The sequence below is a fragment of the Calliopsis andreniformis genome, unplaced genomic scaffold (genome assembly GCF_051401765.1).
Source record: "Calliopsis andreniformis isolate RMS-2024a unplaced genomic scaffold, iyCalAndr_principal scaffold0171, whole genome shotgun sequence".
NCBI lineage: Eukaryota > Metazoa > Arthropoda > Insecta > Hymenoptera > Andrenidae > Calliopsis > Calliopsis andreniformis.
This window is the reverse complement of record NW_027480580.1, coordinates 47,767-63,688: the sequence shown is the minus strand read 5'-3', so window position 1 is coordinate 63,688 and position 15,922 is coordinate 47,767.

The window sequence follows — 15,922 nt, the reverse complement described above, 5'->3', positions numbered from 1 at the left end:
GAAGATTGAGGATTTAGGACTGACGATTGAAGATTGAGGACTGAGTATTGAAAACTGAGAATTGAGGATATTCTATTGAAGATTGAAGATTGAGGGTTGAGGATTGGGGATTGAGGATTAAGGGTTGAGGATAGAAGGTTGAGGTTTGAGGATTGACGATTGAGGGTTGAGGATTGGGGACTGAGGATTGAGGATTGATGGTTGAGGATTGTGGACTGACGATTGAGGATTGAGGGTTGAGGATACAAGATTGAGGATTGAGCATAGAGTATTGAGGATTGAGCATTGAGGATTGAGTGTTGAGGGTTGAAGGTTGAGGATTGAGAATTGATGATTGAGGATTGAGGATTGAGGGTAGAGGGTTGATTACTGAGGGTTGAGGATTGAGGATTGAAGATTGATGATTGAGGATTGAGGATTGAGGATTGGGGATTGCGGATTGAAGATTGAGGATTGAGGATCGTAGGTTGAGGAATGAGGATTGACGATTGAAGATTGAGTATCGTGGACTGAGGATTGAGGATTGAGGGTTGAAGATTGAGGATTGAGGACTGTCGATTGAAGATTGAAGAGTGAGTATTGAAAACTGAGAATTGAGGTTATTCTATTGAGGATTCAGAATTGAGGATTGAGTGTTGGGTATTGAGTATTGAGCATTGAGGACGGAGGATTGAGAATTGAGTATTGAGGATTGAGGATTGAGGATTGAGGATTAAGTATTGAGGATTGAGGATTGAGGATTGAGGATTGAGGATTAAGTATTGAGGATTGAGCATTGAGGATTGAGGATTGAGGATTGAGGTCTGAGTGTTGAGGATTGAAGGTTGAGTACTGAGGATTGACGATTGAATATTGAGGACTGGGTGTTGAGGATAGAGTGTTGAGAATTGATGTTTGAGGACTAAGATTTGAAGATTGATGGTTGAGGATTGAGTATTGAAGTCTGAGAATTGAGGATATTCTACTGATGATTGAGGATTGCGAATTGAGGGTTGAGGATTAATGGCTGAGACTGTGGGTTGAGGATTGAGCGTTGAGGATTGAGGATTGAGGATTCAGGATTGCGGATTGAGGATTGAGGATTGACGATTGATGGTTGAGGATTGAGGATCGAGGATTGAGCATTGAATATTGAGGATTGAGGTTTGCGGACGGAGGATTGAGGATTGAGGGTTGTGGATTGAGGATTGAGGATTGAGAATTGAGGATTGAGGGTTGGGTATTGAGTATTGAACATTGAGGATTGAGGGTTGAGGATTGAGGACGGCGGATTGGGGATAGAGGATTGAGGATTGAGGATTGAGGATTGAGGATTGAGGATTGAGGATTGAGTGCTGAATATTGAGGATTGAAGGTTGAGGACTCAGGATTGACGATTGAATATTGAGGACTGGGTGTTGAAGATAGAGCGTTGACACTTGACGTTTGAGGACTAAGATTTGAAGAAAGAAGATAGAGGATTTAGTATTGAAGACTGAGGACAGAGGGTTGGGGACTGAGTATTGAGGATTGAGGATTGAGGATTGATGGTTGAGGATTGAGGATTGAGGATTGAGGATTGTGGATTGTGGATTGAGGATTGAGGATTGAGGATTGAGGTTTGTGGACTGAGGACTGAGGATTGAGGATTGAGGATTGAGGATTGAAGATTGAGGATTGGGTATTGAGGATTGAACATTGAGGATTGAGGATTGAGTATTGAGGATTGAGGATTGAGGATTGAAGATTGAATATTGATGATTGAACATTCAGGATCGAGGATTGAGGGTTGTGAATCGAGGACGAGGACTGAGGGTTGAGTATTGATGTTTGAGGTCTGAGGATTGAGGATTGAGGATTGAGAATTGAGGATTGAGGATTGAGGATTGAGGATTGAAGATTGAGGATTGATGATTGAGGATTGAGGATTGAGGATTGAGGATTGAAGATTGAGGATTGGGTATTGAGGATTGAAGAATGAGGGTTGAGGATTGAAATATGTGAATTGAGGATATTCTATTGAGGATTGAGGATTGACGATTGATTTTTGAGGACTGAGTGCTGAAGATTGAGGATTCAGGATTGAGGATTCGGGATTGAGGTTTGAGGACTGAGGATTGAGGGTTGAGGATTGAGGATTGAGGATTGAGGATTGACGGTTGAAGATTGAGTATTGAGGATTGAAGGTTGAGGATTGAGGATTGAGGATTGAGGATTAAGTATTGAGGATAGAAGATTGAGGATTGGGGACTGAGGATTGAAGATTGATGGTAGAGGATTGAGGATTGAGGATTGACGCTTGAGGATTGAGGATTGAGGATGGAGGATAGAAGAGAGAGGACTGAGTTTTGAGGATTGAAGTATGAGGATTGGGGATTGAGGATAGAGGATTGAGGATTGAAGACTGAGTATAGAGGATTGAGAATTGAGGATTGAGGATTGAAGATTGTGTATTGAGGATTGAAGATTGAGGATTCAGTATTGAGGATTGAAGCTTGAGGATTGGGTGTTGTGGATTGAAGAATGAGGATTGAGGATTGAGGATTGAGGATTGAGGATTGAGGATTGAGGATTGAGGATTGAGGATTGAATATTGATGATTGAAGATTGAGGATTGAGGATTGAGGGTTGTTGATTGAGGACAAGGGCTGAGGGTTGAATATAGATGTTTGAGGTCTGGGGATTGAGGATTGAGGATTGAGAATTGAGGATTGAGGATTGAGAATTGAAGATTGAGGATTGGGTATTGAGGATTGAAGAATGATAATTGAGGGTTGAGGATTGAAGATTGAAGATTGCAGATTGAGTATTGAGGATTGAAGACTGAGTATTGAGGATTGAGGATTGAGGATTGAGGATTGAGGATTGAGGATTGAGGATTGAAGATTGAGTATTGAGGATCGAATATTGAGTATTGAGGATTGAAGATAGAGGATTGAGGATTGAGGGTTGAGGATTGAGGACGAGGACTGACTGTTGAGGATTGAGGTCTGAGGATTGAGGATTCAGGATTGAGGACTGAGGATTGAGGATTGAGGTTTGAGCATTGAGGATTGAAGATCGAGGACTGGGGATTGAGGATTGAAGATGGAGGATTAAGGATTGAGAATTGGGGATTGAGGATCTAGGATCTGAGATCGATTATTGAGGATTGAATATTGACGATTGAGGATTGAGGGTTGAGAATTGAGAATTGAGGATGAGGACTGATGGTTTAGGATTGAGGATTGAGGAACGAGAATTGAGGATTGGGGATTGAGGGCTGAGTATTGACGATTGAGTATTGAAGATTAGGGATTGATTACTGAGGATTGAGGATTGAGGATTGAGGATTGAGGATTGAGGTTTGAGGATTGAAGATTGAGGATTGAGGATTGAGTGTTGTGGATTGAGTACGAGGACTCAGGGTTGAGTATTGATGTTTGAGTTCTGAGGATTGAGGATTGAGGATTGAGAATTGAGGATTGAGGATTGAGGATTGAAGATTGAGGATTGGGTATTGAGGATTGAAGATTGAGGATTGAGGATTGAGGGTTGTGGATAGAGGACGAGGACTGAGGGTTGAATATTGATGTTTGAGGTCTGAGGATTGTGGATTGAGTATTGAGGGTTGAAGGTTGCGGATTGAGAATTGAGGATTGAGGATTGAGGATTGGGGACTGAGGATTGAAGATTGAGGTTTGAGGATTGAGGATTGAGGATTGACGCTTGAGGATTGAGGATTGGGGATGGAGGATAGAAGAGAGAGGACTGAGTATTGGGGATTGAAGAATGAGGATTGAGGATTGAGGATTGAGGATTGAGGATTGAAGACTGAGTATAGAGGATTGAGAATTGAGGATTGAGGATTGAAGATTGAGTATTGAGGATTGAAGATTGAGGATTCAGGATTGAGGACTGAAGATTGAGTATTGAGGATCGAATATTGAGTATTGAGGATTGAAGATAGAGGATTGAGGATTGAGGGTTGAGGATTGAGGACGAGGACTGACTGTTGAGGATTGAGGTCTGAGGATTGAGGATTCAGGATTGAGGACTGAGGATTGAGGATTGAGGTTTGAGCATTGAGGATTGAAGATCGAAGACTGGGGATTGAGGATTGAAGATGGAGGATTAAGGATTGAGGATTGGGGATTTAGGATCTAGGATTTGAGATCGATTATTGAGGATTGAATATTGACGATTGAGGATTGAGGGTTGAGAATTGAGAATTGAGGATGAGGACTGAGGGTTTAGGATTGAGGATTGAGGAACGAGAATTGAGGATTGGGGATTGAGGGCTGAGTATTGACGATTGAGTATTGAAGATTAGGGATTGATTTCTGAGGATTGAGGATTGAGGATTGAGGATTGAGGATTGAGGTTTGAGGATTGAAGATTGAGGATTGAGGATTGAGTGTTGTGGATTGAGTACGAGGACTCAGGGTTGAGTATTGATGTTTGAGTCCTGAGGATTGAGGATTGAGGATTGAGAATTGAGGATATTCTATTGAGGATTGAAAATTGAGGATTGAGGATTGAGGATTGAGGATAGAGGATTGAGGATTGAACATAGAGTATTGAGGATTGAGCATTGAGGATTGAGTGTTGAGGATTGAATATTGAGGATTGAGAATTGATAATTGAGGATTGATGATTGAGGATTGAGGATTGAGGACCGAGGGTTGAGGATTGAGGATTGAAGATTGAGTATTGAGGATTGAAGATTGAGGATTGAGGATTGTGGATTGAGCTTTGAGGACTGAAGGTTGAGGTTTCGGGCTGAGTGTTGAGGGTTGAGTGATGAGAATTGATGTTCGTGGATAGAGATTTGAAGATTGCAGATTGAGTATTGTGTATTGAGACCTGTGAATTGAGGATATTCTATTGAGGTTTGAGGATTGACAACTGATTGTTAAGGACTGAGGGCTGAAGGTTGAGGATTCAGGATTGAGGATTCAGGATTGAGGTTTGAGGACTGAGGATTGAGGATTGAGGTTTGAGGACTGAGAACTGAGGATCGAGGATTGAGAGTTGAGGATTGAGGATTGAGGATTGAAGATTGAGGATTAGGTATTGAGGATTGAAGAATGAGGTGTGGGTATTGAGGATTGAAGAATGAGGATTGAGGATTGAGGATTGAGGATTGAGGATTGAAGGTTGAGGATTGGGTATTGAGGATTGAACATTGGGTATTGAGGATTGAGTATTGAGGATTGAGGATTGAGGATTGAAGCTTGAAGAGTGATGATAGAAGATTGAGGATCGAGGATTGAGGGTTGTTGATTGAGGACGAGGACTGAGGTTTGAGCATTGATGTTTGAGGTCTGAGGATTGAGGATTGAGGATTGAGAATTGAGGATTGAGGATGGAGGATGGAGGATAGAAGAGAGAGGACTGAGTTTTGAGGATTGAAGTATGAGGATTGAGGATTGAGGATAGAGGATTGTGGATTGAAGACTGAGTATAGAGGATTGAGAATTGAGGATTGAGGATTGAAGATTGAGGATTGAGGATTGAGGATTGAGGATTGAGGATTGAGGATTGAATATTGATGATTGAAGATTGAGGATTGAGGATTGAGGGTTGTTGACTGAGGACAAGGGCTGAGGGTTGAATATTGATGTTTGAGGTCTGAGGATTGAGGATTGAGGATTGAGAATTGAGGATTGAGGATTGAGGATTGAAGATTGAGGATTGGGTATTGAGGATTGGAGAATGATAATTGAGGGTTGAGGATTGAAGATTGAAGATTGCAGATTGAGTATTGAGGATTGAAGACTGAGTATTGAGGATTGAGGATTGAGGATTGAGGATTGAGGATTGAGGATTGAGGATTGAAGATTGAGTATTGAGTATTGAAGACTGACGATTGAGGATTGAGAATTGAGGATTGGGGATTAAGGATTGAGCATTGAATATTGAGGATTGAGGTTTGAGGACGGAGGATTGAGGACTGAGGATTGAGGATTGAGGATAGAGGATTGAGGATTGAGGATTGAAGATTGAGGATTGGTGGTTGAGTATTGAAGATTGAGGATTGGGAATTGATGATTGAGAATTGAGGATTGGGGATTGAGGATTGAGCATTGAATATTGAGGATTGAGGTTTGAGGACGGAGGATTGAGGATTGAGGATTGAGGATTGAGGATTGCGGTTAGAGGTTAGAGAACTGAGGATTGAGTATCTAGGATTGAGGATTGAGCATTGTGGGCTGAGTATTGAGGATTGAAGGTTGAGGACTGAGGATTGACGATTGACTATTGAGGACTGGGTGTTGTGGATAGAGTGTTTAGAATTGATGTTTGAGGACTAAGGTTTGAAAATTGAAGATTGAGGATTGAGTATTGAAGACTGAGAATTGAGGGTATTCTACTGATGATTGAGGATTGAGGATTGAGGATTGAGGATTGATGGTTGAGACTGTGGGTTGAGGATTGCGCGTTGAGGATTGAGGATTGAAGGTTGAGGATTGAGGATTGATGGTGAAGATTCAGGTGTGAGAATTGAGGATGGAGGAATGAGGACTGAGGTTTGAGAATTGAGGATAGACAATTCAATTTTGGGGATTGAGGATTGAGGATTGAGGATTGAGGATTGAGGGCTGATTACTGCGGGCTGAGGGTTGAGGATTGAGGATTGGGGATTGAGTATTGAGGATTGAGGATTGAGGATTGAGGATTGAGGATTTTGGATTGAGGATTGATGATTGAGGGTTGGGGATTGAGTATTGAGAACTGATGATTGAGGATTGAGGATTCAGGATTGAGGGCTGATTACTGAGGGTTGAGGGTTGAGGGTTGAGGATTGAGGATTGAGTATTGAAGACTGAGGACAGAGGGTTGAGGACTGAGTATTGAGGATTGAGGACTGAGGATTGAGGATTGATGGTTGAGGATTGAGGATTGAAGATTGAGGATTCAGGATCGAGGATTGAGTATTGTATACTGATAGTTGAGGATTGAGTGTTGTGAATTGAGGATTGATCATTGATTATTGAGGACTGAAGTTTGAGGAATGTGGATTGAGGATTGAGGATTGAGGATTGAGGACTGAGGGCTGAGGATTGAGGTTTGAGAATTGAGGATTGACAATTGAATATTGAGGATTGTGGCTTGATGACTGAGGATTGAGGATTGAGGATTCAGGATTGAGAATTGAGGATTGAGGATTGAGGACGGAGGATTGAGTATTGAGGATTGAGTGCTGAGGATTGAAGGTTGAGGACTGAGGATTGACGATTGAATATTGCGGACTGGGTGTTGAGGATAGAGTGTTGAGAATTGATGTTTGAGGACTAAGATTTGAAGATTGAAGGTTGAGGATTGAGTATTGAAGACTGAGAATTGAGGATATTCTACTGATGATTGAGGATTGCGAATTGAGGGTTGAGGATTAATGGTTGAGACTGTGGGTTGTGGATTGAGCATTGAGGATTGAGGATTGAGGATTGAGGATTGAGGATTGAGGATTGATGGTTGAGGATTGAGGATTGAAGATTGAGGATTCAGGATCGAGTATTGAGTATTGTATACTGATAGTTGAGGTTTGAGTGTTGTGAATTGAGGATTGATCATTGATTATTGAGGACTGAAGTTTGAGGAATGAGGATTGAGGATTGAGGATTCAGGATTGAGAATTGAGGATTGAGGATTGAGGACGGAGGATTGAGGATTGAGTATTGAGGATTGAGGATTGAGCACTGTGGGCTGAGTATTGAGGATTGAAGATTGCAGATTGAGGATTGAGTATTGGAAAATGAGAATTGAGGGTTATCTATTGAGGGCTGAGAATTGAGGATTGAGGATTGAGGATTGTGGATTGAGGATTGAGGATTGAGGATTGTAGGTTGAGGAATGAGGATTGACGATTGAAGATTGAGTATCGTGGACTGAGGATTGAGGATTGAGGGTTGAAGATTGAGGATTGAGGACTGTCGATAGAAGATTGAGGAGTGAGTATTGAAAACTGAGAATTGAGGTTATTCTATTGAGGATTGAAAATTGAGGATTGAGAATTGAGGATTGAGTGTTGAGGATTGAAGATTGAGGATTGAGAATTGATGATTGAGGATTGAGGATTGAGGATTGAGGGTTGATTACTGAGGGTCGAGGATTGAGGGTTGAAGATTGAGGATTGAGGATTGAAGACTGAGAATTGATGATTGATGATTGATGTTTGAGGATTGAGGATTGATGATTGAGCATTGAGGATTGAGGATTGAGGATTGAGGATTGATGGTTGAGGATTGAGGATTGCCGATTGAGTATAGAGGATTGAAGAGTGAGTGTCGTGGACTAAGGATTGAGTATTGAGTGTTGAAGATTGAGGATTTAGGACTGACGATTGAAGATTGAGGACTGAGTATTGAAAACTGAGAATTGAGGATATTCTATTGAAGATTGAAGATTGAGGGTTGAGGATTGGGGATTGAGGATTAACGGTTGAGGATAGAAGGTTGAGGTTTGAGGATTGACGATTGAGGGTTGAGGATTGGGGACTGAGGATTGAGGATTGATGGTTGAGGATTGAGGACTGACGATTGAGGATTGAGGGTTGAGGATACAAGATTGAGGATTGAGCATAGAGTATTGAGGATTGAGCATTGAGGATTGAGTGTTGAGGGTTGAAGGTTGAGGATTGAGAATTGATGATTGAGGATTGAGGATTGAGGGTAGAGGGTTGATTACTGAGGGTTGAGGATTGAGGATTGAAGATTGATGATTGAGGATTGAGGATTGAGGATTGGGGATTGCGGATTGAAGATTGAGGATTGAGGATCGTAGGTTGAGGAATGAGGATTGACGATTGAAGATTGAGTATCGTGGACTGAGGATTGAGGATTGAGGGTTGAAGATTGAGGATTGAGGACTGTCGATTGAAGATTGAAGAGTGAGTATTGAAAACTGAGAATTGAGGTTATTCTATTGAGGATTCAGAATTGAGGATTGAGTGTTGGGTATTGAGTATTGAGCATTGAGGACGGAGGATTGAGAATTGAGTATTGAGGATTGAGGATTGAGGATTGAGGATTAAGTATTGAGGATTGAGGATTGAGGATTGAGGATTGAGGATTAAGTATTGAGGATTGAGCATTGAGGATTGAGGATTGAGGATTGAGGTCTGAGTGTTGAGGATTGAAGGTTGAGTACTGAGGATTGACGATTGAATATTGAGGACTGGGTGTTGAGGATAGAGTGTTGAGAATTGATGTTTGAGGACTAAGATTTGAAGATTGATGGTTGAGGATTGAGTATTGAAGTCTGAGAATTGAGGATATTCTACTGATGATTGAGGATTGCGAATTGAGGGTTGAGGATTAATGGCTGAGACTGTGGGTTGAGGATTGAGCGTTGAGGATTGAGGATTGAGGATTCAGGATTGCGGATTGAGGATTGAGGATTGAGGATTGAGTGCTGAATATTGAGGATTGAAGGTTGAGGACTCAGGATTGACGATTGAATATTGAGGACTGGGTGTTGAAGATAGAGCGTTGACACTTGACGTTTGAGGACTAAGATTTGAAGAAAGAAGATAGAGGATTTAGTATTGAAGACTGAGGACAGAGGGTTGGGGACTGAGTATTGAGGATTGAGGATTGAGGATTGATGGTTGAGGATTGAGGATTGAGGATTGAGGATTGTGGATTGTGGATTGAGGATTGAGGATTGAGGATTGAGGTTTGTGGACTGAGGACTGAGGATTGAGGATTGAGGATTGAGGATTGAAGATTGAGGATTGGGTATTGAGGATTGAACATTGAGGATTGAGGATTGAGTATTGAGGATTGAGGATTGAGGATTGAAGATTGAATATTGATGATTGAACATTCAGGATCGAGGATTGAGGGTTGTGAATCGAGGACGAGGACTGAGGGTTGAGTATTGATGTTTGAGGTCTGAGGATTGAGGATTGAGGATTGAGAATTGAGGATTGAGGATTGAGGATTGAGGATTGAAGATTGAGGATTGATGATTGAGGATTGAGGATTGAGGATTGAGGATTGAAGATTGAGGATTGGGTATTGAGGATTGAAGAATGAGGGTTGAGGATTGAAATATGTGAATTGAGGATATTCTATTGAGGATTGAGGATTGACGATTGATTTTTGAGGACTGAGTGCTGAAGATTGAGGATTCAGGATTGAGGATTCGGGATTGAGGTTTGAGGACTGAGGATTGAGGGTTGAGGATTGAGGATTGAGGATTGAGGATTGACGGTTGAAGATTGAGTATTGAGGATTGAAGGTTGAGGATTGAGGATTGAGGATTGAGGATTAAGTATTGAGGATAGAAGATTGAGGATTGGGGACTGAGGATTGAAGATTGATGGTAGAGGATTGAGGATTGAGGATTGACGCTTGAGGATTGAGGATTGAGGATGGAGGATAGAAGAGAGAGGACTGAGTTTTGAGGATTGAAGTATGAGGATTGAGGATTGAGGATAGAGGATTGAGGATTGAAGACTGAGTATAGAGGATTGAGAATTGAGGATTGAGGATTGAAGATTGTGTATTGAGGATTGAAGATTGAGGATTCAGTATTGAGGATTGAAGCTTGAGGATTGGGTGTTGAGGATTGAAGAATGAGGATTGAGGATTGAGGATTGAGGATTGAGGATTGAGGATTGAGGATTGAGGATTGAGGATTGAATATTGATGATTGAAGATTGAGGATTGAGGATTGAGGGTTGTTGATTGAGGACAAGGGCTGAGGGTTGAATATAGATGTTTGAGGTCTGGGGATTGAGGATTGAGGATTGAGAATTGAGGATTGAGGATTGAGAATTGAAGATTGAGGATTGGGTATTGAGGATTGAAGAATGATAATTGAGGGTTGAGGATTGAAGATTGAAGATTGCAGATTGAGTATTGAGGATTGAAGACTGAGTATTGAGGATTGAGGATTGAGGATTGAGGATTGAGGATTGAGGATTGAGGATTGAAGATTGAGTATTGAGGATCGAATATTGAGTATTGAGGATTGAAGATAGAGGATTGAGGATTGAGGGTTGAGGATTGAGGACGAGGACTGACTGTTGAGGATTGAGGTCTGAGGATTGAGGATTCAGGATTGAGGACTGAGGATTGAGGATTGAGGTTTGAGCATTGAGGATTGAAGATCGAGGACTGGGGATTGAGGATTGAAGATGGAGGATTAAGGATTGAGAATTGGGGATTGAGGATCTAGGATTTGAGATCGATTATTGAGGATTGAATATTGACGATTGAGGATTGAGGGTTGAGAATTGAGAATTGAGGATGAGGACTGAGGGTTTAGGATTGAGGATTGAGGAACGAGAATTGAGGATTGGGGATTGAGGGCTGAGTATTGACGATTGAGTATTGAAGATTAGGGATTGATTACTGAGGATTGAGGATTGAGGATTGAGGATTGAGGATTGAGGTTTGAGGATTGAAGATTGAGGATTGAGGATTGAGTGTTGTGGATTGAGTACGAGGACTCAGGGTTGAGTATTGATGTTTGAGTTCTGAGGATTGAGGATTGAGGATTGAGAATTGAGGATTGAGGATTGAGGATTGAAGATTGAGGATTGGGTATTGAGGATTGAAGATTGAGGATTGAGGATTGAGGGTTGTGGATAGAGGACGAGGACTGAGGGTTGAATATTGATGTTTGAGGTCTGAGGATTGTGGATTGAGTATTGAGGGTTGAAGGTTGCGGATTGAGAATTGAGGATTGAGGATTGAGGATTGGGGACTGAGGATTGAAGATTGAGGTTTGAGGATTGAGGATTGAGGATTGACGCTTGAGGATTGAGGATTGGGGATGGAGGATAGAAGAGAGAGGACTGAGTATTGGGGATTGAAGAATGAGGATTGAGGATTGAGGATTGAGGATTGAGGATTGAAGACTGAGTATAGAGGATTGAGAATTGAGGATTGAGGATTGAAGATTGAGTATTGAGGATTGAAGATTGAGGATTCAGGATTGAGGACTGAAGATTGAGTATTGAGGATCGAATATTGAGTATTGAGGATTGAAGATAGAGGATTGAGGATTGAGGGTTGAGGATTGAGGACGAGGACTGACTGTTGAGGATTGAGGTCTGAGGATTGAGGATTCAGGATTGAGGACTGAGGATTGAGGATTGAGGTTTGAGCATTGAGGATTGAAGATCGAGGACTGGGGATTGAGGATTGAAGATGGAGGATTAAGGATTGAGGATTGGGGATTTAGGATCTAGGATTTGAGATCGATTATTGAGGATTGAATATTGACGATTGAGGATTGAGGGTTGAGAATTGAGAATTGAGGATGAGGACTGAGGGTTTAGGATTGAGGATTGAGGAACGAGAATTGAGGATTGGGGATTGAGGGCTGAGTATTGACGATTGAGTATTGAAGATTAGGGATTGATTTCTGAGGATTGAGGATTGAGGATTGAGGATTGAGGATTGAGGTTTGAGGATTGAAGATTGAGGATTGAGGATTGAGTGTTGTGGATTGAGTACGAGGACTCAGGGTTGAGTATTGATGTTTGAGTCCTGAGGATTGAGGATTGAGGATTGAGAATTGAGGATATTCTATTGAGGATTGAAAATTGAGGATTGAGGATTGAGGATTGAGGATAGAGGATTGAGGATTGAACATAGAGTATTGAGGATTGAGCATTGAGGATTGAGTGTTGAGGATTGAATATTGAGGATTGAGAATTGATAATTGAGGATTGATGATTGAGGATTGAGGATTGAGGACCGAGGGTTGAGGATTGAGGATTGAAGATTGAGTATTGAGGATTGAAGATTGAGGATTGAGGATTGTGGATTGAGCTTTGAGGACTGAAGGTTGAGGTTTCGGGCTGAGTGTTGAGGGTTGAGTGATGAGAATTGATGTTCGTGGATAGAGATTTGAAGATTGCAGATTGAGTATTGTGTATTGAGACCTGTGAATTGAGGATATTCTATTGAGGTTTGAGGATTGACAACTGATTGTTAAGGACTGAGGGCTGAAGGTTGAGGATTCAGGATTGAGGATTCAGGATTGAGGTTTGAGGACTGAGGATTGAGGATTGAGGTTTGAGGACTGAGAACTGAGGATCGAGGATTGAGAGTTGAGGATTGAGGATTGAGGATTGAAGATTGAGGATTAGGTATTGAGGATTGAAGAATGAGGAGTGGGTATTGAGGATTGAAGAATGAGGATTGAGGATTGAGGATTGAGGATTGAGGATTGAAGGTTGAGGATTGGGTATTGAGGATTGAACATTGGGGATTGAGGATTGAGTATTGAGGATTGAGGATTGAGGATTGAAGATTGAAGAGTGATGATAGAAAATTGAGGATCGAGGATTGAGGGTTGTTGATTGAGGACGAGGACTGAGGGTTGAGCATTGATGTCTGAGGTCTGAGGATTGAGGATTGAGGATTGAGAATTGAGGATTGAGGATTGAGGATGGAGGATAGAAGAGAGAGGACTGAGTTTTGAGGATTGAAGTATGAGGATTGAGGATTGAGGATAGAGGATTGAGGATTGAAGACTGAGTATAGAGGATTGAGAATTGAGGATTGAGGATTGAAGATTGTGTATTGAGGATTGAAGATTGAGGATTCAGTATTGAGGATTGAAGCTTGAGGATTGGGTGTTGAGGATTGAAGAATGAGGATTGAGGATTGAGGATTGAGGATTGAGGATTGAGGATTGAGGATTGAGGATTGAGGATTGAATATTGATGATTGAAGATTGAGGATTGAGGATTGAGGGTTGTTGATTGAGGACAAGGGCTGAGGGTTTAATATTGATGTTTGAGGTCTGAGGATTGAGGATTGAGGATTGAGAATTGAGGATTGAGGATTGAGGATTGAAGATTGAGGATTGGGTATTGAGGATTGAAGAATGATAATTGAGGGTTGAGGATTGAAGATTGAAGATTGCAGATTGAGTATTGAGGATTGAAGACTGAGTATTGAGGATTGAGGATTGAGGATTGAGGATTGAGGATTGAGGATTGAGGATTGAAGATTGAGTATTGAGGATTGAAGACTGACGATTGAGGATTGAGGATTGAGGATTGAGGATTGACGATTGAAGATTGAGTATTGATGGTTGAAAATTGAGGATTGAGGATTGAAGATTGAGGATTCAGGATTGAGGATTGAAGATTGAGGATTGGGTGTTGAGGATTGAAGAATGAGGATTGAGGATTGAGGATTGAGGATTGAGGATTGAGGATTGAGGATTGAGGATTGAGGATTGAATATTGATGATTGAAGATTGAGGATTGATGATTGAGGGTTGTGGATTGAGGACAAGGACTGAGGGTTGAATATTGATGTTTGAGGTCTCAGGATTGAGGATTGAGGATTGAGGATTGAAGATTGAGTATTGATGGTTGAAAATTGAGGATTGAGGATTGAGGATTGAGGATTGAGGATTGAGGATTGAATATTGAGTATAGAGGATTGAGGATTGAAGACTGAGTATTGAGGATTGAGGATTGAGGATTGAGGTTTGAGGACTGAGGACTGAGGATTGAGGATTGCGAATAGAGGATTGAAAATTGAGGATTGAAGATTGAGGATTGGGTATTGATGATTGAAGTATGAGGATTGAGGATTGAGGATTGAGGATTAAGTATTGAGGATAGAAGATTGAGGATTGGGGACTGAGGATTGAAGATTGATGGTAGAGGATTGAGGATTGAGGATTGACGCTTGAGGATTGAGGATTGAGGATGGAGGATAGAAGAGAGAGGACTGAGTTTTGAGGATTGAAGTATGAGGATTGAGGATTGAGGATAGAGGATTGAGGATTGAAGACTGAGTATAGAGGATTGAGAATTGAGGATTGAGGATTGAAGATTGTGTATTGAGGATTGAAGATTGAGGATTCAGTATTGAGGATTGAAGCTTGAGGATTGGGTGTTGAGGATTGAAGAATGAGGATTGTGGATTGAGGATTGAGGATTGAGGATTGAGGATTGAGGATTGAGGATTGAGGATTGAGGATTGAATATTGATGATTGAAGATTGAGGATTGAGGATTGAGGGTTGTTGATTGAGGACAAGGGCTGAGGGTTGAATATTGATGTTTGAGGTCTGGGGATTGAGGATTGAGGATTGAGAATTGAGGATTGAGGATTGAGGATTGAAGATTGAGGATTGGGTATTGAGGATTGAAGAATGATAATTGAGGGTTGAGGATTGAAGATTGAAGATTGCAGATTGAGTATTGAGGATTGAAGACTGAGTATTGAGGATTGAGGATTGAGGATTGAGGATTGAGGATTGAGGATTGAGGATTGAAGATTGAGTATTGAGGATCGAATATTGAGTATTGAGGATTGAAGATAGAGGATTGAGGATTGAGGGTTGAGGATTGAGGACGAGGACTGACTGTTGAGGATTGAGGTCTGAGGATTGAGGGTTCAGGATTGAGGACTGAGGATTGAGGATTGAGGTTTGAGCATTGAGGATTGAAGATCGAGGACTGGGGATTGAGGATTGAAGATGGAGGATTAAGGATTGAGGATTGGGGATTGAGGATCTAGGATTTGAGATCGATTATTGAGGATTGAATATTGACGATTGAGGATTGAGGGTTGAGAATTGAGAATTGAGGATGATGACTGAGGGTTTAGGATTGAGGATTGAGGAACGAGAATTGAGGATTGAGGATTGAGGATTGAGGATTGAGGATTGAGGATTGAGGATTGAGGATTGAAGATTGAGTATTGAGGATTGAAGACTGACGATTGAGGATTGAGAATTGAGGATTGGGGATTGAGGATTGAGCATTGAATATTGAGGATTGAGGTTTGAGGACGGAGGATTGAGGATTGAGGATTGAGGATTGAGGATTGAGGATTGAGGATTTTGGATTGAAGATTGAGGATTGAGGATTGAGCATTGAGGATTGAGGGTTGAGTATTGAGGGTTGGAGGTTGTGGACTCAGGATAGATGATTGAATATTGAGGACTGAGTTTTGAGGATAGAGTATTGA